Genomic DNA, 25286 nt, shown 5'->3' with positions numbered 1-25286 from the left:
GATGTCATCATCAACTCAATGGACATGAATCTGAGCAAACTGAGGGAGACTGGAGGACAGGGAAGCCTAGCATGCTGAAGTCCATGGGGTCTCAAATAGTCAGACATGACTGAGCAACTGAACAAAAACAATGACCCTTCACTCTGCAGAAGGGAGACCTCAAACACAGTAAATTAAACAAAATGAAAAGACAGAGAACAGAGAAGCATGCATAAGATGAAGAAACACAGTAAAAAAAAAACCCCACAAGATAAAAAAAAAATGATCCAAAATCTTGTAAATAAATGGAGGCACAGGTAAATAGGCTGGAGGCACGAATTGAGAAGATGCAAGAAATGATTGACAAAGACCTAGAAGAATTAAAGAATAGAAAATCATCAATGAGCAACACTATAACTCAGATTAAAAATACACTAGGGTGAACCAATAGCAAACTATCTGAGGCAGAAGAACTGATAAGTAAGCTGGAAGTGAGCTGTTGGAAATAATGCAGAGCAGAATAAAGAAAGAAGAATAAAAAGAAATGAGTTTTGTCTCAAAGATCCAGGGACAACATTAATTGTACAAATATTAGAATCATAGAAGTCACAAAAGAAGAAGGCAATAAGAAAGCGTATGATTTTCAGGGACATGCTTTCAATTTTTTCACCATTGAGGATAATGTTTCCTGTGGGTTTGTCATATACAGCTTTTATTATGTTGAGGTATGTTCCTTCTATTCCTGCTTTCTGGAGAGTTTTTATCATAAATTGATGTTGAATTTTGTCAAAGGCTTTTTCTGCATCTATTGAGATAATCATATGGTTTTTACCTTTCAATTGGTTAATGGGGTGTATTACATTGATTGATTTGTGGATATTAAAGAATCCTTGCATTCCTGGGATAAAGCCCACTTGGTCATGATGTATGATCTTTTTAATATGTTGTCAGATTCTGTTTGCTAGAATTTTGTTAAGGATTTTTGCATCTATGTTCATCAGTGATATTGGCCTGTAGTTTTCATTTTTTGTGGCATCCTTGTCTGGTTTTGGAATTAGGGTGATGGCGGCTTCATAGAATGAGTTTGGAAGTTTACCTTCTTCTGCAATTTTCTGGAAGAGTTTGAGTATGATAGGTGTTAGCTCTTCTCTAAATTTTTGGTAGAATTCATCTATGAAGCCATCTGATTCTGGGCTTTTGTTTGCTGGAAGATTTCTGATTACATTTTCTTCTTTTTTTTAATATTTTTTTAATTAGTTGGAGGCTAATTACTTCACAACATTGCAGAGGGTTTTGTCATACATTGACATAAATCAGCCATGGAGTTACATGTACTCCCCATCCCGATCCCCCCTCCCACGTCCGTCTCCACCCGATTCCTCTGGGTCTTCCCAGGGCACCAGGCCCGAGCACTTGTCTCATGCATCCAGCCTGGGCTGGTGATCTGTTTCACTATAGATAATATACCTGCTGTTCTCTCGAAACATCCCACCCTTGCCTTCTCCCACAGAGTCCAAAAGTCTGTTCTGTACATCTGTGTCTCTTTTTCTGTTTTGCATATAGGATTATCATTACCATCTTTCTAAATTACATATAATGTGTTAGTATGCTGTAATATTCTTTATCTTTCTGGCTTACTTCACTCTGTATAATGGGCTCCAGTTTCATCCATCTCATTAGAACTGATTCAAATGAATTCTTTTTAATGGCTGAGTAATATTCCATGGTGTATATGTACCATAGCTTCCTTATCCATTCATCTGCTGATGGGCATCTAGGTTGCTTCCATGTCCTGCCTATTGTAAACAGTGCTACGATGAACATTGGGGTGCACGTGTCTCTTTCAGATCTGGTTTCCTTGGTGTGTATGCCCAGCAGTGGGATTGCTGGGTCATATGGCAGTTCTATTTCCAGTTTTTTAAGGAATCTCCACACTGTTCTCCATAGTGGCTGTACTAGTTTTCATTCCCACAAACAGTGTAACAGGGTTCTCTTTTCTCCACACCCTCTCCAGCATTTATTGTTTGTAGACTTTTGGATAGCAGCCATCCTGACTGGCATGTAATGGTACCTCATTGTGGTTTTGATTTGCATTTCTCTGATGATGAGTGATGTTGAGCATCTTTTCATGTGTTTGTTAGCCATCTGTATGTCTTCTTTGGAGAAATGTCTGTTTAGATCTTTGGCCCATTTTTTGATTGGGTCATTTATTTTTCTGGAATTGAGCTTCAGGTGTTGCTTGTATATTTTTGAGATTAGTCCTTTGTCTGTTGCTTCATTTGCTATTATTCTCTCCCAATCTGAGGGCTGTCTTCTCACCTTACTTATAGTTTCCTTTGTAGTGCAAAAGCTTTTAAGTTTCATTAGGTCCCATTTGTTTATTTTTGCTTTATTTCCAATATTCTGGGAGGTGGGTCATAGAGGATCCTGCTGTGATTTATGTTGGAGAGTGTTTTGCCTATGTTCTCCTCTAGGAGTTTTATAATTTCTGGTCTTACATTTAGATCTTTAATCCATTTTGAGTTTATTTTTGTGTATGGTGTTAGAAGGTGTTCTAGTTTCATTCTTTTACAAGTGGTTGACCAGTTTTCCCAGTACCACTTGTTAAAGAGGTTGCCTTTTTTCCATTGTATAGTCTTGCCTCTTTGTCGAAGATAAGGTGTCCATAGGTTCGTGGATTTATCTCTGGGCTTTCTATTCTGTTCCACTGATCTATATTTCTGTCTTTGTGCCAGTACCATACTGTCTTGATGATTGTGGCTTTGTAGCATAGTCTGAAGTCAGGCAGGTTGATTCCTCCAGTTCCATTCTTCTTTCTCAAGATTACTTTGCCTATCCGAGGTTTTTTGTATTTCTATACAAATTGTGAAATTATTTGTTCTAGTTCTGTGAAAAATACCGTTGGTAGCTTGATAGGGATTGCATTGAATCTATAGATTGCTTGGGGTAGAATAGCCATTTTGACAACATTGATTCTTCCAATCCATGAACACGGTATGTTTCTCCATCTGTTTGTGTCGTCTTTGATTTCTTTCATCAGTGTTTTATAGTTTTCTATGTATAGGTCTTTTGTTTCTTTAGGTAGATATACTCCTAAATATTTTATTCTTTTTTTTTGCAATGGTGAATGGTATTGTTTCCTTAATTTCTCTTTCTGATTTCTAATTGTTAGTGTATAGGAATGCAAGGGATTTCTCTGTGTTAATTTTATATCCTTCAAATTTACTATATTCATTGATTAGCTCTAGTAATTTTCTGGTAGAGTCTTTAGGGTGTTCTATGTAGAGGATCATATCATCTGCAAACAGCGAGAGTTTCACTTCTTCTTTTCCTATCTGGATTCCTTTTACTTCTTTTTCTGCTCTGATTGCTGTGGCCAAAACTTCCAAAACTATGTTGAATAGTAGTGGTGAGAGTGGGCACCCTTGTCCTGTTCCTGATTTCAGGGGAAATGCTTTCAATTTTTCACCATTGAGGGTAATGCTTGCTGTGGGTTTGTCATATATAGCTTTTATTATGTTGAGGTATGTTCCTTCTATTCCTGCTTTCTGGAGAGTTTTTATCATAAATGGATGTTGAATTTTGTCAAAGGCTTTCTCTGCATCTATTGAGATAATCATATGGTTTTTACCTTTCAATTTGTTAATGTGGTACATTACATTGATTGATTTGCAGATATTAAAGAATCCTTGCATTCCTGGGATAAAGCCCACTTGGTCATGGTATATGATTTTTTTAATATGTTGTTGGATTCTGTTTGCTAGAATTTTGTTAAGGATTTTTGCATCTATGTTCATCAGTGATGTTGGCCTGTAGTTTTCATTTTTTGTGGCATCTTTGTCTGGTTTTGGAATTAGGGTGATGGTGGCCTCATAGAATGAGTTTGGAAGTTTACCTTCTTCTGCAATTTTCTGGAAGAGTTTGAGTAAGATAGGTGTTAACTTTTCTCTAAATTTTTGGTAGAATTCAGCTGTGAAGGCATCTGGTCCTGGGCTTTTGTTTGCTGGAAGATTTCTGATTACAGTTTCAATTTCCGTGCTTGTGATGGGTCTGTTAAGATCTGCTATTTCTTCCTGGTTCAGTTTTGGAAATTTATACTTTTCTAAGAACTTGTCCATTTCTTCCAAGTTATCCATTTTATTGGCATAGAGCTGCTAGTAGTAGTCTCTTATGATCCTTTGTATTCCAGTGTTGTCTGTTGTGATCTCTCCATTTTCATTTCTAATTTTCTTGATTTGCTTCTTCTCCCTTTGTTTCTTGATGAGTCTGACTAATGGTTTGTCAATCAATTTTGTTTATCTTTTCAAGAAACCAGCTTTTAGTTTTGTTGATTTTTGCTATTGTCTCTTTAGTTTCTTTTTCATTTATTTCTGCCCTAATTTTTAAGATTTCTTTCCTTCTACTAACCCTGGAGTTCTTCGTTTCTTCCTTCTCTAGTTGCTTTAGGTGTAGAGTTAGGTTATTTATTTGACTTTTTTCTTGTTTCTTGAGGTAAACCTGTAATGCTATGAACGTTCCCCTTAGCACTGCTTTTACAGTGTCCCATAGGTTTGGGTTGTTGTGTTTTCATTTTCATTCGTTTCTATGCATGTTTGGTTTTCTTTTTTTATTTCTTCAATGATTTGTTGGTTATTCAGAAACGTGTTCTTTAGCCTCCATATGTTTGAATTTTTAATAGTTTTTTTTCCTCTAATTGAGATCTAATCTTACTGAATTGTGGTCAGCAAAGATGACTGGAATGATTTCAGCATTTTTTTTTAATTTACCAAGGCAAGATTTACGGCCCAGGATGTGATCTATTCTGGAGGAGATTCCGTGTGCATTTGAGAAAAAGGTGAAATTGATTGTTTTGGGGTGAAATGTCCCATAGATATCAATTAGGTCTAGTTGGTCCATTGTGTCATTTAAAGTTTGTGTTTCCTTGTTAATTTTCTGTTTAGTTGATCTATCCATAGGTATGAGTGGGATATTAAAGTCTCCCACTTTTATTGTGTTATTGTTCATTTCCCCTTTCATAGTCGGTAGGGTGCCCACTCCTACCACTACTATTCAACATAGTTTTGGAAATTTTGGCCACTGCAATCAGAGCAGAAAAAGAAATAAAAGGAATCCAGATAGGAAAAGAAGAAGTAAAACTCTCACTGTTTGCAGATGACATGATCCTCTACATAGAAAACCCTAAAGACTCTACCAGAAAATTACTAGAGCTAATCAATGAATATAGTAAAGTTGCAGGATATAAAATTAACACACAGAAATCCCTTGCATTCCTATACACTAACAATGAGAACACAGAAAGAGAAATTAAGGAAACAATACCATTCACCATTGCAAAAAAAAGAATAAAATACTTAAGAGTATATCTACCTAAAGAAACAAAAGACCTATACATAGAAAACTATAAAACACTGATGAAAGAAATCAAAGAAGACACAAACAGATGGACAAATATACCATGTTCATGGATTAGAAGAATCAGTATTGTGAAAATGACAGTATTACCCAAAGCAATCTATAGATTCAACGCAATCCCTATCAATCTACCAATGGTATTCTTCACAGAACTGGAACAAATCATTTCACAATTTGTATGGAAATACAAAAAAAAAAACCTCTAATAGTCAAAGCAATCTTGACAAAGAAGATGGAACTGGAGGTATCAACCTGCCTGACTTCAGACTATGCTACAAAGCCACAGTCATCAAGACAGTATGGTACTGGCACAAAGACAGAAATATAGATCAATGGAACAGAATAGAAAGCCCAGAGATAAATCCACGAACCTATGGACACCTTATCTTTGACAAAGGAGGCAAGAATACACAATGGAGAAAAGACAATCTCTTTAACAAGTGGTACTGGGAAAACTGGTCAACCACTTGTAAAAGAATGAAACTAGAACACCTTCTAACACCACACACAAAAATAAACTCAAAATGGATTAAAGATCTAAATGTAAGACCAGAAACTATAAAACTCCTAGAGGAGAACATAGGCAAAACACTCTCCAACATAAATCACAGCAAGATCCTCTATGACCCACCTCCCAGAATATTGGAAATAAAGCAAAAATAAACAAATGGGACCTAATGAAACTTAAAAGCTTTTGCACTACAAAGGAAACTATAAGTAAGGTGAGAAGACAGCCCTCAGATTGGGAGAGAATAATAGCAAATGAAGCAACAGACAAAGGACTAATCTCAAAAATATACAAGCAACACCTGAAGCTCAATTCCAGAAAAATAAATGACCCAATCAAAAAATGGGCCAAAGATCTAAACAGACATTTCTCCAAAGAAGACATACAGATGGCTAACAAACCCATGAGAAGATGCTCAACATCACTCATTATCAGGGAAATGCAAATCAAAACCACAATGAGGCACCATTACATGCCAGTCAGGATGGCTGCTATCCAAAAGTCTACAAGCAATAAATGCTGGAGAGGGTGTGAAGAAAAGGGAACCCTCTTACACTGTTGGTGGGAATGCAAACTAGTGCAGCCAGTTTGGAGAACAGTGTGGAGATTCCTTAAAAAACTGGAAATAGAACTGCCATATGACCCAGCAATCCCACTGCTGGGCATACACACCAAGGAAACCAGATCTGAAAGAGACACGTGCACCCCAATGTTCATCGCAGCACTGGTTATAATAGCCAGGACATGGAAGCAGCCTAGATGCCCATCAGCAGATGAATGGATAAGGAAGCTATGGCACATATACACCATGAAATATTACTCAGCCATTAAAAAGAATTCATTTGAATCAGTTCTAATGAGATGGATGAAACTGGAGCTGATTATACAGAGTGAAGTAAGCCAGAGAGATAAAGACCAATACAGTATACTAACACATATATATGGAATTTAGAAAGATGGTAATCATAATCCTATATGCAAAACAGAAAAAGAGACACAGATGTACAGAACAGACTTTTGGACTCTGTGGGAGAAGGCGAGGGTGGGATGATCTGAGAGAACAGGATCAAAACATGTATGTTATCAAGTGTGAAACAAATCGCCAGTCCAGCTTGGATGCATGAGACAAGTGCTCGGGGCTGGTGCCCTGGGATGACCCAGAGGGATGGGATGGGGAGGGAGGTGGGAGGGGGATTCAGGATGGGGAACACATGTAAATCCATGGCTGATTCATGTCAATAATGGCAAAAACCACTACAATATTGTAAAGTAATTAGCCTCCAACTAATAAAAAATAAATTAAAAAAAAAAGGTACGAGAAAATATTTGAGTAGATTATAGTGAAAAATTTTGCTAACATGGGAAAGGAAATAGCCATCTATGTTCCTGAAGCCCAGAGAGTCCCATACAGGATAAAACCAGGAAAAACATGCCAAGAAACATATGAAATAAACTAATAAAGGGAGATGGAAGAAGACAGTGGAGGAGTAAGACAGGGAGATCACCTGCCTTCTCACACATACATAAAAATTCATCAGAATATGGAACAACTCCTACAGAAGAACTTCTAAACCACACCAGAAGACCCCAGATCTCCTAAAAGGCAAGCCAATCTCCTTAGAGTAAGGTAGGGCAAAAGATAGACAAAAGAAACAAAGGCCTTCGGGATGAGGGCTTGTGCCCTGAAGGAGAGTAGAGGGAGTCATGAAAAAGGAACAGTTTCCACACACTAGGAAACCCCATCACAGGTTGGGGCAAAGGGGAACTACCTTGGGGGCTCAGAAGGCAAAACACAGAGAAAATTCACCACAGAAATCACCGCTGCTGAATAGTACTTTTCACCCAATAAGGAGCTCACAAGCCTCAGCCCAAACCAGGGCATGGGACGAGGAGCCAAGAGAAGCAACTAGCAAGACTTGGCCTGCTTCAGAGGGCAGGGACAGGGTGCCCAGGCCTCGGCAAAGGTCTCATGGAATGGTCGAGGGCTGGTGGCTGTGAGGATATCCTGAGAGGGCTGCTTTGACCCTCTCATGTGGAATTAGACGTGAGTGACACTACCAAAGCCAGGGAAGGTGCCTGAGGCAGCAGACAAAACACCGTTGATATGGTCTGATCCGATTTGGCAGCTACCACCAGGCTGTGAGCAGGAAGAGGTTACTTCACACACCTTGCTAGGAGCTTAAACAGCATGGCTGCTCCTAAGGACCCACAAATAGGGGCCTTTTCCTCTTGGAGAACTCATGACCTGCCTCAGATTGTAACAGCCTCCAACAGATCTTTATTGCTCCAGGCAATCCTCAATACATTCTAATTGTGTCTGCCATATCCTACCCTCTCCCCAGCACAAGAGAGCAAGTGAGCCCTAAAGAACCTTGGTCTTTGTCCCCTTTTATGTCCAGGTGGGGAACAGACTGTGGACTTGAGGGGAAACTGTGAACTTTGGAAGCAAGTACAAGTTTTAATAAGGTCAGACCTGAGGCTGAACTGACCCCACACTGCCCACAATAGGCCCAAAGACCTACCTAGACATATTAGAGTACTGTGGTATAAGTGTCACTGTGTGTCCTGGGTTGCTGAGTGTTCCTTCACCAAGAGTCTTGGGGACTTGTCTTCTGTGCTTTGTGGGCTTATGGGATCTTGGAGCTAGTAAGCTTGGAGCTTGTGAGATCTTGGGAGGCAAGATACCTCCCAAAGGCTTCCATCTCAACACCAAGACCAAGCCAATCCAATGCCAGAAAGCCTCAATGCTCGGATGCCCCACACCAGTCCAACAAAGCAGAAGCACAATGCTGTACATTAGCAGACAGGCTGCCCAAAGCCACACTGAACCCACAGACACTGAAACTCACTACTGGACACAACACTGCTGTTCATAGTGACGAGATCCAGTTCCATCCACCAGAACACAGGCACAAGTCCCCCCATCCAGGAAACCTTTACAAGGAACTAGTCCAACCCCACCAATGGGGGTCAGACTCCACAATTAAGAGGAACTATAGCCTTTTAGCCTGCAGAAAGGAGACTCCAAGCACTGCATACTAAACAAAAATAGAAGACAGAGAAATATGCAGTAGGTGAAGGACAAAGGTAAAAACCCACCAGACCAAATAAGTGAGGAGGAAATAAAGAGTCTACCTGGAAGAGAATTAAAAATAATGATTGTAAAGATGATCCAAAACCTTGAAAACAAAATGTAGGGACAGATAAAGAGACTGGAGGGATTGCTCAAGAAGATGTAGGAAATATTTAACAAGGACCTAGAAGAATTAAAGAATGAACAATCAACAATGCAATAACTAAGATTAAAAATACACTGGAGGGAACCAACTGAGTAACTGAGGCAGAAGAATGGCTAAGAGACTTGGAAGATAGAATGGTGGAAATAACCTAGGCAGAACAGAATAAAGAGAAAATGAATTAAAAGAAGCAAGGACAGCCTCAAAGACCTCTGAGACACTATTAAGCACTCCAGCATTTGAATCATAGGTGTCTAAGAAGAAGACAAAAGGAAAGAGCATGAGAAAGCATTTGAGGAGATAATAGTCAAAAACTCTCTTAAATTCGGGAAGAAAACTTTCCTAAACAAGTCTAGGAAGCCCAGAGAGTCACATACAGAAGAAGCCCAAGAAGAAACACACCAAGACACAGTAAGAAAACTAACAAAAATTAAACACAATGAAAAAAAAATTTTAAAGCAACAAATAACATACAAGGGATAAAGCTAATAGCTGACCTTTCAACAGAAACTCTGCAGGCCAGAAGGGAATGGCAGGATAAACTTAAAGTGATGAGAATGAAAAACCTACAACCAAGCTTATCTATCCAGCAAAGATCTCATTCAGATTCGAAAAAGAAATCAAAAGGTTTACAGAGAAGCAAAAGCTAAGAGAACTCAGCACCACCAAACCACCTTTACAACAAATACTAAAGGATATTCTCTAGACAGGAAACAAAAGAGAAAGAAAAAGCCTGCAAAGGCAAACCCAATACAACAAAGCAAACTGTAATAGTATCCTACTTATCAATAATTACCTTGTTATAGAAAACTATAAAACACTGATGAAAAAAATTTTAAAAATGACACAAATAGATGGAGAAATATACCATGTTCCTGGGTTGCAAGTATCAATATAAAGAAAATGAGTATACTACTCAAAGCAATCTATAGATTCAACTCAATCCCTATCAAGCTATCAATGGTATTTTTCAGAGAATTAGAACAAATAATTTCACAGTTTGTATGGAAATACAAAAAACCTCGAATAGCCAAAGCAACCTTGAGAAAGAAGAATGGAACTGGAGGAATTAATCTGCCTCACTTCAGACTAAGCTACAGTCATCAAGACAGTATGGTACTGGCACAAAGACAGAAACATAGCTCAATGGAACAAAATAGAAAACCCAGAGATGAATCCACGTACCTATAGACATGTTATCTTTGACAAAGGAGGCAAAAATATACAATGGAGTAAATACAATCTCTTTAACAAGTGGTACTGGGAAACCTGGTCAACCACCTGTAAAAGACTGAAACTAGGAGACTTTCTAACACCATCCACAAAAATAAACTCAAAATGGATTAAAGATCTAAATATAAGGCCAGAAACTATAAAACTGCTAGAGGAAAACATAGGCAAAACACTCTCTGACATAAATCATAGCAAGATCCTCTATGACCCACCTACCTCCCAGAGTAATGGAAACAAAAGCAAAAATAAACAAATGGGACCTACTTAAACTTAAAGGCTTTTGCACAATGAAGGAAGCTATGAGCAAGGTGAAAACATAGTCTTCAGAATGGGAGAAAATAATGTCAAATGAAACAACTGACAAAGAATTAATCTCAAAAATATACAAGCAGCTCATGCAACTCAATTCCAGAAAAACAAACGAGCTAATCAAAAAATGGGCCACAGAACAAAACTGACATTTCTCCAAAGAAGGCATACATATGGCTAACAAACACATGAAAAGATGCTCAACATCACTCATTAGCAGAGAAATGCAAATCAAAACCACAATGAGGTACCATCTCACACTGGTCAGAATGGATGCCATCAAAAAGTCTACAAACAATAAATGGTGGAGAGGGTGCAGAGAAAAGGGAACTCTCTTATACTGTTGGTGGGAATGCAAACTAGTACAGCCTCTATGGAGAACAGTGTGGAGATTCCTTAAAAAACTGGAAATAGAACTGCCATATGACCCAGCAATCCCACTCCTGGGCATACACACCAGGGAAACCAGAATTGAAAGAGACATGTGTATCCCAATGCTTATTGCAGCACTGTTTACAGTAGCTAGGACATGGAATCAACCTAGATGTCCATCAGCAGAGGAATGGATAAGAAAGCTGTGGTACATATACACAGTGGAATATTGCTCAGCTATTAAAAAGAATGCATTTGAATCAGTTCTAATGAGGTGGATGAAACAGGAGCCTGTTTTACAGAGTGAAGTAAGTCAGAAAGTAAAACACCAATACAGTATATTAATGCATATGTATGGAATTTAAAAAGATGGTAAAGATGACTCTATATGCAAGACAGCAAAAGAGACACAGATGTAAAGAAGAAACTCTTGGACTTGGTGGGAGAAGGTGAGTGTGGGATGATTTGAGAGAAAAGCATTGAAACATGTGTATTACCATATGTGAAATAGATTACCAGTCCATATCAATGCATGACACAGGGCACTCAAAGCCGGTGCACTGAGAAAACACTGAGGGATGGGATGAGGAGGGAGTTGGGAGGGGGTTCAGGATGGGAAATACATGTGCCCCCATGGCTGATTCATGTCAATGTATGGCAAAAACCACTACAATATTGTAAAGTAATTAGCCTCCAATTAAAATTAATTAATTAAAAATGTAATAATTACCTTAAATGTAAATGGGCTAAGTGCTCCAACCAAAGACACATGTTGGCTGAATGGATATAAAAACAAGACTCTTACATATGCTGTCTACAAGAGACCAGCCTCAATCCTAGGGACACATACAGACTGAAAATGAAGGGCTGGCAAAAGATGTTCCATGCAAAACGAAATCAAAAGAAAGGAAGATTAGCAATATTCATATCACATAAAATAGACTTTAAAATAAATATCATTACAGGAGACAAAGAAGAACATTACATAACAATCAAAAGATTAATAAAAGAAGACATAGCAATTATAAACATATATGCATCTAACACAGGAGCACCTTAATACATAAGGCAAATGCTAGCAACTATTAAAGTACCATAATAATAGTGGGAGACTTAAATAACCCACTCACACCAGTGGACAGATAAACCTACCTTAAAAGACAAAAGACCTGTATGCAGAAAAATATAAGACACTGAAGAAAGAAATCAAAGACAGCACAAACAGATGGAGAGATATACCATGATCCTAGATTGGAAGAATCAATATTGTGAAAATGACTACTCTGCAGAAAGCAATCTATAGATTTAATGCAATCCTTATCAAACTATCAATGGTATTTTTCACAGAATTATAATATCACAAATTCTATGCAAACCCAAAAGACCCCAAATAGCCAAAGCAAATATCAGAAAGAAAAACAGGCCTGAAGGAATCAAGCTGCCTGACTTCAGACCATGCTACAAACTACAGTCGTCAATAGAGTATGGTACAAAAATATAGACCAATGGACCAAGATAGAAAGCCCCAAGACAAACCCACACACCTATGTGCACCTTGTCTTTGACAAAGGAAGCAAGAATAAACAATGCAGAAAAGACAGTCTCTTCAATAAATGGTGCTGGGGAAACTGAACAGCTTTGCCTGAAAGAATAAAGTTAGAACACTCCCTAACACTATACACAAAAATAAACTCAAAATGGCTTAAAGACCTACATTTGAGACCAGGAACTATGAAACCCTTAGAGGAAAACATGGGCAGAACACTCTGACATAAATCACAGCAACATCCTCTATGATCCAACTTCTACAGTAATGGAAATAAAAACTGTAATAGCAACTGGGATCTAAAGGAAGCAACTGACAAAGGATTAATCTCCAAAATATACAGGCAGCTTATTCAGCTCAATACCAGAAAAACAAACAACCCAGGGAAAAAGTGGGAAGAATACCTGAACAGACATTTCTCCCAAGATGAAATACAGATGGCTAATAAACACATATAAAGATGCTCAGCATCACTCAATATTAGAGAAATGAAAATCAGTGTGAGGTATCACTTCATACTAGTCAAAATGGCCATCATCAAAAAATCTACAAACAATGAACACTGGAGAGGGTGTGGAGAAAAAGGAACCCACTTTCACTATTGGTGGGAAGGTGGATAGATACAACCACTATGGAGGACAGTATGGAGATTCCTTAAAAAACTAGAAATAGACTACCATATGATCCAGTACCACAATGTTCATCTCAGCACTATTTATAATAGCTATGACCTGGAAGCAAGTAGATGTCCATTGACAGATGAATGGGTAAATAAACTGTGGTACATATACACAGTGGAATACTACTCAGCCATAAAAAGGAATGCATTTGATTCAGTTCTAATAAGATGGATGAATCTAGAGCCTATCATACAGAGTAAAGTAAGTCATAAAGAGAAAAACAAATTTCATATATTAATTCATTTATATGGAATCTAGAATGATGATACCTATGAATCCATCTACAGAGCAGGAATGGAAATGTGGACATGGTGGGGGTGGACAGGGTGGAGCAAACTGAGTGAGCCCCATTAAGACATATACATTACTACATGTAAAATTAGATAGCCAGTGGAAATTCACTGCATAATGCAGGGAGTTAAAATCCAGTGCTTTGTGACAAACTAGAGGGGTGATATGGAGTGGGAAATGGCAGGGATGTTCAACAGGAAGGGGACATATGTATACCTGTGACTGATTCATGCTCATATTTGGTTGAAACCAAATATTGTAAATATTGTAAAAAAAATACTGTAAAGCAATTATCTCTCAATTAAAAACAAATATTTTTTAAAAAATAAAAATAAACCAAAAAAGGAAAAAAAAAAAAAAACAGAAATAGAAAAAGTGAAACAAACTAGATACAAGAAAAAGATCATCATATAGCCCAGTTCTTTTTAAACATGAATGTTCATTAGAAAAAACATCTGGAGCTTTGGAGAAAATACAGTAACACCTGGGCATTTGTATTTTTCAAAAAATTCTTAGTTAATTCTGATATCCATCTGGATTTTTAAAAGTGATTACAGGTTTTTCTATTAAAAGGTAGTTTTAGTGATATAAAATTATAATATTTACTGCTGATCAATCATGATACAGTGGTATTAAGTGAATAATAGTTTTATTAGCACAACAGTTCAGTTCAGTCACTCAGTCTTGTCCGACTCTTTGAGACCCCATGAATCACAGCAAGCCAGGCCTCCCTGACCATCACCAACTCCCAGAGTCTACCCAAACCTATGCCCATCGAGTCGGTGATGCCATCCAACCATCTCATCCTCTGTCAGCCCCTTCTACTCCTGCCCCCAATCCCTCCCAGCATCAGTGTCTTTTCCAATGAGTCAACTCTTTGCATGAGGTGGCCAAAGTACTGGAGTTGCAGCTTCAGCATCAGTCCTTCCAATGAACACCCAGGACTGATCTCTTTTAGGATGGACTGGTTGGATCTCCTTGCAGTCCAAGGGACTCTCAAGAGTCTTCTCCAACACCACAGTTCAAAAGCATCAATTTTTTGGTGCTCAGCCTTCTTCAAATCCAACTCTCACATCCATACATGACCACTGGAAAAATCATAGCCTTGACCAGACGGACCTTTGCTGGCAAAGTAATGTCTCTGCTTTTTGATATGCTGTCTAGTTTGGTCATAAGTTTCCTTCCAAGGAGTAAGTGTCTTGTAATTTATTGGCTGCAATCACCATCTGCAGTGATTTTGAAGCCCCCCAAAATAAAGTCTGACACTGTTTCCACTGTCTCCCCATCTATTTCCCATAAGGTGTTGGGACCAGATTCCATGGCCTTAGTTTTCTGAATGTTAAGCTTTAAGCCAACTTTTTCACTCTCCTTTTTCACTTTCATCAAGAGGCTTTTTAGTTCCTCTTCACTCTCTGCCATAAGGGTGGTGTCATCTACACATCTGAGGTTATTGATATTTTCCTCCGGCAATCTTGATTCCAGCTGGTGCTTCCTCCAGCCCAGCGTTTCTCATGATGTACTCTGCATGTAAGTTAAATAAGCAGGGTGACAATATGCACAACAGTAAAAGGTGTTTATCAGTTTTCACAATCAATATCCAGACCAAAAAATAAAGCCTAATTACGATTGCAAGCCATAATGGAAACATGATTAACCTAACAATTTAAAATAATGACATACAATTTGGGGGGTTAAGTGGAGTGATGTGGTAAGTGAAAGTGTATAAATGAACATGTTTTCATCCACCCAGCCAATCTATGTCTTTTGGTTGATAACCCATTTACATTTAAGATAATTATCAATATGTATAATCCTATTCTCATTTTCTTATATTTTTTGGGTTTGTGTAGGTCATTTCCTTCTTTTGCATTTCCTGCCTAGAAAAGCTCCTTTAGCATTTGTTCTAAAGCTGGTTTCATGATGCTGAATTCTCTTAATTTTTGCTTGTCTTGAAAGCTTTAAATTTCTCTATCAACTCCAAATGAGACCCTTGCTAAGTAGAGTATTCTTGGTTATAAGCTCTTCCCTTTCACCATTTTAAATATATCATGACTTTTCCTTCTTGCTAATAGTTTCTGTTAAGATAGCAGCTGATAACCTTATGGGAGTTCCCTTATGTGTTATTTGTCTTTTTCCCCTTATTGCTTTTAATATTTTATCTTTGTCTTCAATTTTTGTCATTTTGATTACTATGTGTCTCAGGGGGTCCTTCCTTGGGTTTATCCAGCTTGGGACTCTCTGTGCTTCCTGGACTTGGTTGACTATTTCCTTTCCTATGTTAGGGAAATTTTCAGCTATTATCTTTTCAAGTATTTTCTTAGATCATTTCTGTCTCTCTTCTCTTTCTGGGACTGCTATAATGCAAATATTGGTGTGTTTAATGTTGTCCCAGAGATCTCTTAGGCTGTCTTCATTTTTTTGTTTCATTCTTTCTTCTATATTCTCTTCTGTGGCAGTGATTTCCACCATTCTTTCAGGCAACTTATCTGTTCTTCTGCCTCAGTTGTTCTGCTATTGTTTCCTTGTTGTGTACTTTCATCTCTTTTTGTTTGTTCCTTAGGTCTTCTAGGTCTTTGGGTAACATTCCTTAATATCGTCTCCATTCTTTTCCTGAGGTCCTGAATCAACTTCACTAGCATTGTTCTGAATTATTTTTCTGGAAGATTGCCTATCTGTACTTCATTTAGTTGTTTTGGGGAGTTTTATCTTGTCCCTTCATCTGGGACACAACACTGTGCTTTTTCATCCTGATTAACTTCCTATGATGTGGTTTTTGTTCTAGCCACTGTGAGATTGTAGTTCTTCTTGCTTCTTCTGTTTGCTCTCTGTTGGAAGAGGCTAACAGGCTTTTGTAAGCTTCCAGATGGAAGGGACTGGTGGTAGGAAAAATTGGGTCTTGCTTTGGTGGGCAGGGTTGTGCTCAATAAAAAAAAAATTAACCCAATTATCTGCTGATATGGGGGGTTGCACTCTCTCTGTGTTAGTTGTTTGGCCTGAGGTGCTCAGCTCTGGGGTCTATGGTAGCATTAATGGCAACCTCCAAGAAGGCTTATGCCAAGGAGCACCTTCCTGGACTGCTGCTGCCAGTACCCCCACCCTGTGGTGAGCCACTTCTGACCCACGCCTTCAGAGGAGACCCTCCAACACTAGCAGGCAGATTTGGTTCATTCCTCTCTGGGGTCACTGCTCCTTTCCCTTGGGTCTTGGTTCATGCAAGATTTTGTTTGTGCCCTCCAAGTGTGGAGTTTCTGTTTTCCCCAGTCTTGTGGAAATCGTGTAATCAAATCCTGCAGGAATTCAAATTCAGATTCCCTGGGAATTCTCACTCCCTTTGCCATCCCCAGGCTGGGAAGCCTGAGGTGAGGCTCAGAACCTTCACCACAGTGGGAGAATTTCTTTGGTGTTATTGTTCTCCAGTTTGTGGATTGCCCACTTGGCAGCCATGGGATTTAATTTTTATCATGATTGTTCCCTTCCTACCATTTCATTGCAACTTCTTCTTCATCTTTGGTTGTGAGTTCTATTTTTTGTGAGTTCCAGTGTCCCCCTGTTGATGGTTGTTCAACAGCTAGTTTTGATTTTGGTGCTCTTGTAGGAGACAGGGGCACATTGTTCTATTCCACCATCTTGAATCCATCCATGGGAATGGACACCTTAAGAAGTCATCTTTAGAATGATGTTTACCACTATGTCATTTACATTTACCTTATTTGACTGGTTATGTCTCTCTGAAAGATTTAAGTATTTAAGTGCCAGGACTCTGTCTTTGGCTAAATATTGTAGTGGTTAAGTGCACAGATCCTGGAATCCAACTATTTGGGTAAAAATTCTGTCTTGTTTGGTATCCTAGCACAAATTATTTAATTTTTCTGTGAATCAGTTTGTGCAGCTATAAATGGAAATCTGCACAGTAAATACTCCAGAAGTGAACACTTAATAGCACTCTAAGTTTTAGCTATTGTCATTATTACCCTTAGCATAGCACGTAGCACAATACATCTCAAATACACAGTAAATAGTCCAACTCTTTGCGAGACCATGGACTGTAGCCTACCAGGCTCGTCTGTCCATGGGATTCTCCAGGAAAGAATACTGGAGTAGGTTGTCATTTCCTTCTCCAGCAAATCTTCCCAAACCAGGGATCAAACCTGTGTCTCCTGCACCGCAGGCAGATTCTTTACTGTCTGAGCCACAGGGAAGCCCCTTAAGTGCACAAATCCTGGAATCCAACTATTTGGGTAAAAATCATGTCTTGTTTTGTATCCTAGCACAAATTACTTTACTCTTCTGTGATTTGGTTTGTCCAGTTATAAATGGAAATCTGCACAATAAATATTCCAGAAGTGAATACTTCAAAGCAGTTAAGTTTTAGTTATTGCCATCATTACCCTTAGCATAGCACATAACAGTGTTTGTTATATCATAAATACACAGTAAATAGTAGCCATAATTTTTTATTACTGCTACGTACAAATTTTTGTAGTGGCACTCATGACTCTTTATTGAACTTGTTTCTCTACTTATTCTCCACCTTCTCCTATACTGTAACTTTCTTAAAGCCCAGTATCATCTAATTTATAATTTTGTTTCCAAGCTAATTTATAGTTTGGATACCAAAGTATCCAGTATGTACTAGGTACTCTAGGAACATTAGTTAAATAAGTAAATGAATGAATAAATTACTATTCCAATGAATTCACTTTCTGATGCCACTTAACCTTTCTGTTTAGGAATTATAGATCAAGTATATATGTCCTTTCTTGGTTTGACTAGAGAAGTTATGAGGCTTGCTGAAAGGTATACAGATAGTTAGTGTTTGTTTTCTCTGTGGTGTGACTATTTATCTTTCCATGTATATATTTAATGAATTCAGTTATAATTAAATTAGAGTAAAAGTTTTTAGCATCGTGGTTGCCAGGAGGGTCAGAGATTAATTCATTATTGAATTCAATCTAATCTTCTGAGAGATGACATGATTATTTAAACAATTCCTTCTCTAATATTGAAGATGGGACTCTGCAAAAAGCTGAGGTCTCTAAATTAAGGAGGAACTGCCATATTAAGGGTCATTTGTTGACTCAGCAGCAGGACCAGTTTATGCAAATCTAATTAGTAAAGAAGCTCATACAGGCTTTCAGTAAAGTCATTACACCTGGATCAGTCATTATATTCTTTAATACTTCTCTAACCAGAGACACTTATGCTACATTATAGGCATTATAGGTTTATGAATATAGCTCTGTAGAATACAGACCTCAGATTTAATTTTTTTTTTAAATGGATGAACTGTTTTAGGAATTGACTCTAATATGTTCATTTAAAATGTGTATGTGTATGTATGCGCCTGTAATAGGAGAAAAACCGGGTCACATGCCAGATCTGAGAAAAAGAGAGTAATTAATTTTGAATTATAGTAAAACTAGGAGACATGAAATGAGGGAGTAATTTTTGTTACAATGATATAATTAATTTCCTTGAAATGACATAAACATTTGGCAGCTAAGGACAATAACACCTCACCTGAGGCCCTGTTTGCATCACAGGTAGCAGTACACTGGGGAATGTTATGCCACATTTATGCCCCCCAAACATCCTGAAAGGCATTTTTTCCTGCCATGGAAGAACACTGGTGACAGGCTGGCATGTTCCATTAAAAGAGGTACAAAACTCAAGTTGTTTTTCTTTACCAACTTGTATAGCTGGCTCTTTCATTCATGCCTATCCATTTCTCTCTACATCCCTCAATGACTCCTACTTCCTAATCTTTTGAAGAATATTCTAGTGTGATTATAGGTCTCAGAAAACTAGTTTTTATACTGTCCTTTGTTTGTCCATGTATGATTATCTCAGTAGCACTTTAAATTTGAGGGTAGTGCAAGTGGACTAAGCCATCCCTGTTATTTCGGTTTACCTGAAAAGATCACTTAAAGTTGCTGGACTAGATAAATAATAGCGCTTTGCCTCTATGACAGTGTGATTTAAGAAAGTAGGGTTTAGATTGCATTTTTCCTGATGCTAGAGATCCAAGTACTTCAGCAACCTTATCAGTGGCAATGCCCTCCCACCCTTATAATATCACCAGTGATGAAAAAGATGTGTACCTAGTCCAATTCCCCCAGGTCTTTTAGGTACCTGGTATTTCTTTGTTTCCCTTCAAAGCACTGACATGCAAGAGAGAAACATGCTCAAAACTGTAGTAAAAGAGAATATGGCCTACAATCATTTTGCAGTCACTTGCCCTATTTGTTATGGAGCTGAACTAAGTTTGGGCCCTGTCTGCCTTTAGCTTATTTAGAGGAACCTCTGGAAAGATCCATACATCTGTCTAACATCTCTCTTTCTGATCTATACTTTTATAGTCATGTTCACCACATTTCCCCCAGACTAAATTCCTCTGGAAGAAAAAAGCTGCACCATTTTCTGAGATCACTCTTCCATTTCTGTTACTTTCCTGCAGGTGGGGTGGAGGTAGCAATTCTATCCTTGTTTCAAAACTTCTTTTGTAATAACCCCTCTGCCTAGATTCAACAACTCTCCCCACTCCTCAGTTTCAGTGCCCTGACTGGGCTCCCTTAATTAATTTCAACTTTCAGAATCTCTCCTGCAAAGCTGTAGGAATCCACCGGCCTTGGTTGACAAGTCAAAATTTCTCTTTAGATGTTATGACTCAGATTAACAATTCTAGCTAAACCAGAACCCATTCCACCACCCTGTTCTCCCATATAACTTTATAATTTCTTGTTAGCGCTATGCATAATGACTGTTGATTTTATTCACTTATTTATTTTTGCTTGTATTGTTTATCCACTTGTATTGTTATCCCACTTTCATGGAATTTTCTACTGCATTCTCCACTAGATGACTAGTGTCTAGAAGAGAGTTTAAGACATAGTAAATATACAATAAATGTTTGTTGAGTGCAGGAATAAATTAAACTGCAGATGGATCTCATTCCCGGGTCACTGATAATAGGTGCTGAAAATGTTTTCCCCCCACCTTTGTCCAACCCCATATTCATTGACCTTGATGTCAGCTTTGTATTCCCTGCTAGCATTTTCTTAAGTCTTGTAGGTCATTATGCTCTTCAGTGTTTTCCTATATTTTATGTTTTAAAATCATTTCTCTCAGCTAACTTTGAAGAATAAATTGTAGAGGGTAGAGAAAAAGAAAGTCTTAAGTTGGTTAAAATGTTGTAACATCTTATGGAAAAATCCAAATGAACTTTTCGACCAACCCAATATTAGGTAGAAGGACTGATAGAGAAAAGCATTTTCCCTGTGGGGAAACAAGAGAGTGTACAAAAAGGAGCATGGATTTAAGAGTCAGAATCCCAAGTTCAAATTCTAGCTTAATCAGATTATTTAGTAGCTTTGTGGCTGTTGGCTAGTTTTGTAAGTCCTCTGTGTCTTATCTACAATTTGCGGTCAATAAAAGCATCTGCCTCTGTTACCACGTCCAAGTTTGTCTACTCATCACACAACAGGCCAATAAATCAGGAGATGTGGTGTTGGGGCAAGGAATAATGATGTCATTCAGAAAATCAGGAGTCCAAGAAGATGGCAGAGAAATGTCTTAGAGAACCATCTTCCCAAGGTCTGGATGCTAATTTCTTTTATAGAACAAAGATGAGAGTTATGCGGAAGGAAAGCGAAAAGGTGATTTTTTTTTTTTTTTTTTTTTTTAGTCACTAAGTCTTCCAACTCTTTTGTGACCCCATGGACTGCAGCTTGCCAGGTGCCTCTGTCCATGGGATTTCCCAGGCAAGAGTACCGGAATGGGTTGCCATTTCCTTCTCCAGGGGATCTTCCCAACCCAGAGATTGCACCCACATCTCCTGCTTGGCAGGCAGATTCTTTACCATAGAAAAACCTACATTGTTGCAAATATCTCGTTTTTGGCCACACTCCAGGAGATATGTTAATTTGTTCTTTCCTACAGCCATTTACAGGAGAACAGGGTCAATATGTTTCCTATAAATTGAACAAAGGTATTTTAGTTTTACATTCAGGCATAGGGGACAGGGTTCTTGGAGATGGGCAATTACATTTACTTTAAGCTATAGGCAGATCCTTTTATGATTAACTTGTAGTAAAAGAAACAGAAAACAAAGGTTAAATGATCTAATATGGAATCATATTTGCTATTCCTTGCTCTACCTCATATGATTGTTGTGAGGATTAAATGACCTAATACATATGATAATAAAGTCAATTCTCTCCTTGCTTATGTGTATCTTATCTCCTAATTTTCCTTTCTTACCTAGCTTTCCATAAAGAAAACCAATATTTTTCCACAGATGAAATACATGATAGTTTGCTGATCCAACATTGCCCCCCACTCCCACCTCATACCTTCATTCTAGTAAAAACTAAAATCTGAACAAATAGAAACCACACATATAATCTAGACTGTCCATCTGGAAAGAATTGAGATCATTCTCCTAGAACCTGCTTCTTAAACAGGTTCTGCTTAGCAAACACTGCACCTTTTTCACAATTTTTATGGTCTTCCTCTGGAAAAGAAATTCACAAAAGTGATACTTAAACTACAGTGTTGATTGAAAAAAATGCAAAAGTTAAGAGTTATGTTTTATTTGGCAGAGTTTCTGAGGACTTCAAGACTGGAAGATAATTTCTCAGATAGCTCTGAGAGACTGCTCTAAAAAGTTAAGGAGGTGCCAAGATATATAGGAGTATTGCAATAGGAACTGATTGTAGGAACATCAAAAGGTTGCTGTTATTAAAGACAACCATATATTGCAAGTTAATGAAGTTAGTTTTTTTCCTTGTATGGGGAATGCAAAAGTCTGGGCTCATTAAAATTATTCCTGTGATAGGCACTTTAGCTATCTAGGACCAGTATCCTGTACTTTCCCATCCTGAGTCCCCTCAGAGTGCACTCTTGTGGTGGTTGCAGAGGGTAAGAGCTTGGCAGTGGGCAACCCATTTGTCTCCATCCTGAGTTCCCTCAGGACTACCATCAGTGGTGGCTGTAATCGTTTGATGACTAAAAAAACCTTTGTTTACTAATAGAGCAGGCAACGTTTCTCATTTGCAATAGGCATTCACCTAAATGAACCGTCTTTATGAAGTTATCCTGAATGATAGTATCAATCTAATATTACTGAAATATTAACAATAGGTATCATGTACTGGTCACACAGTATGTACAAATTACTTGGATAACTATTTTGTATATATTACCTCATGTAATCCTCACAACACTTTGATGTAGGTGCCTATATTATTCTTATTTTATAGTTCAGGAAACAAAAGCTCAGATGAGTTAAGCAACTTGTTCAAAGTTCTTATAGGTGAAAATTAAATGAGTTAGGATTTCCTAAAACAAAGGAAGTTTGCACTAGAGCTTGAGCTTGTACTCTTAACCATAACATTTCTTAGCCAACATGCCAGGCTTTTGCCTAAAACTTTTGACTAACCTAGCCTTTCTATCTGTGTGTTTTCATATTATTTCCAGTGAAATATATCTTCCCATACTCCTCACTTTACACACTGAATTCTCATCAAGTTGCCCCCTCCCCGTATATTAACTAGTTTATGCTTTTTCTTTTGTCAAGAGTTCCATATTTCTAAAAACACCATTTTCTAGGCTATTCTAATGGTTCTCAAATTTCATTGTGCATTAGAAACTCCTGGGTTGGTTGGTTAAATACAGATTACACCCTTCTGATTCTGTCTTCATTTTGGCCACATCCTTCATAGATCTTCCCTTTTATAACTTATAACTTTTAAAATATCTGGAAATAATACAACAAATAGACATTGTGAAAAGTAGAAGCAAGTGGACAGTCCAGAGACTTCAGAACTCGAGGAATAACATGGTGACAATTTCCATGGGGTTTCCAGTTGCCTATCATACATTCCAAACAGGGCCCTGCAGAAGTCTCTGATCCCAAACAACCAACAGATACAGATGAAAACAAACAACAGCAAAAAAAAAAAAAGGAAAAAAAGATCCTATTTCCCTGAGAAAATTATGGCTTAACAGGATAGAAAATGTTTTTGACAATACCTACCCTATTCCATCCAAATACTGGTGATAAACCCTCCCCACTACCCCCCACCATCACACTCTCTTAGTGAATTCAGGATCTTTGAGTGAGGGGTTGATTTCCCTCCCTTCCTCATGGAACCAAATGATATTACTCTGATTCTCCCTTCAGAAACAGACAAGAAGTTGATATTCTATCCCTAGCCTTATAGATGCAGTCGTCACTCTGATTCCTCAGCTGGGTGGTATCTGCAGGCCAAGCAGAAAGCTGACCTTCCATTCCCACTCAAGCAGAAGCAGATGGGGCTTCAAATCCCTTGCAAGTTTAAAGTCAGCAGATATGAGCAGAGATCTGATTTTAGATCCTCCCTTGATGGAATCAGGTGGTGCTTTGATTCTTTGGCCAGGGTAGCATTAGCATGGTTCAGAAGTGAATTGATTCTCCAGCCTCCATTGGTCTTCAATGAGACTGAGCCTGGTGGTCTGAGTCAGGTCTAGTCAGCTTTCCACTTTCCCCTCACCCCTGGTGTTAGCAGGGATCAATAGGGAGATGAACTTCCATACCCACTTGGCAACTGTAAGACTGAACCAGGTAGTGTGATGCAGGACTAGTCAGAAATTGCCCTCCCATCCCAAATACAAAATGCAGTGGGATCAGGTTGAAACTTGAGCCTTCACTCTCATATGGCTTCAGTGAAGGAGGTTGTATGAAATGGTAAGATTTGTATTTCACTTTTTCCTTGCCCTATGTTACCATGATGAGTGGAGAACTGCGAATAACCCTTACCTGCTTCAAAGAGGTAAAACCAGACAGAATGAGGTGGTGGGAGATGAGGTTAGTTTGCTTTCCACTTTTCTTTATCCTCACCATCCTCAGTTTCAGGTGAGCCAGAGTGGACATGAACTCCCACTCTCACTGTGTAACAAGAAGGTTGTTAAGTCATCCCTGTTATTTAGATCTATCTGATGTCAACAGGAGACAAAAGAGATGAGTTCAAAAGAAAGCTGTTCACACACCCAAGTTGAGGTTAAAAAAGTGACAGGAGTTGGTGATCCATTTTTATTAAGATAGTGTAAGAAGGGCTAAGTACAGAGATAAATTTCCACTCCCTTTTTAGCAATGAGGCAGTATGGGGCAGTGCTCTACTTTTAAGGACTGGAATCAGTGGTACCCAGAGGAGAGATGAATATAAACGTTCACCTCACCCTTATAATATGCCTAACAAGGGGACTGCCTGCATGAAGAAGAAGAGAAGGAGGAGGATATGGAGATGAGGAAGAAGAAAAAAGAATAAGTAGAAGTTGCTCTTTTTTCAACAAAAAGGATCTTTAGTCTCATAATATTGAAGTATCCAGAATACAATAGGAATACTTTATCATACCCAGAACCAGAAAAATTACAACTTTTATGAGAAAAGGCAATCCACAAGTGCCAATAACGAGATTAACCTGATAAAGAAATTACCTGAAAAGAATATTAGTCCTGACAAAAATGTCTCAAAGTCAGTTATGAATTTCCTGGAAACAAACTAAGAATAGAAAAACTCAGCAAAGCTGTATAAGAAAGAACAAAGGAAAATTATAAAACAGAAAAATAAGGCAGCTGAAACAAAAAGTTCACTAGATGGGTCCAGTAGTACAGTGGCACTGGAAAGAACACTTGAGAGTCCCTTGGACTGCAAGGTGATCAAGCCAGTCAATCCTAAAAG

Source organism: Cervus elaphus, chromosome X, assembly GCF_910594005.1.
Source record: "Cervus elaphus chromosome X, mCerEla1.1, whole genome shotgun sequence".
NCBI classification, from domain to species: domain Eukaryota; kingdom Metazoa; phylum Chordata; class Mammalia; order Artiodactyla; family Cervidae; genus Cervus; species Cervus elaphus.
Note: the sequence above shows the minus strand (reverse complement) of the source record.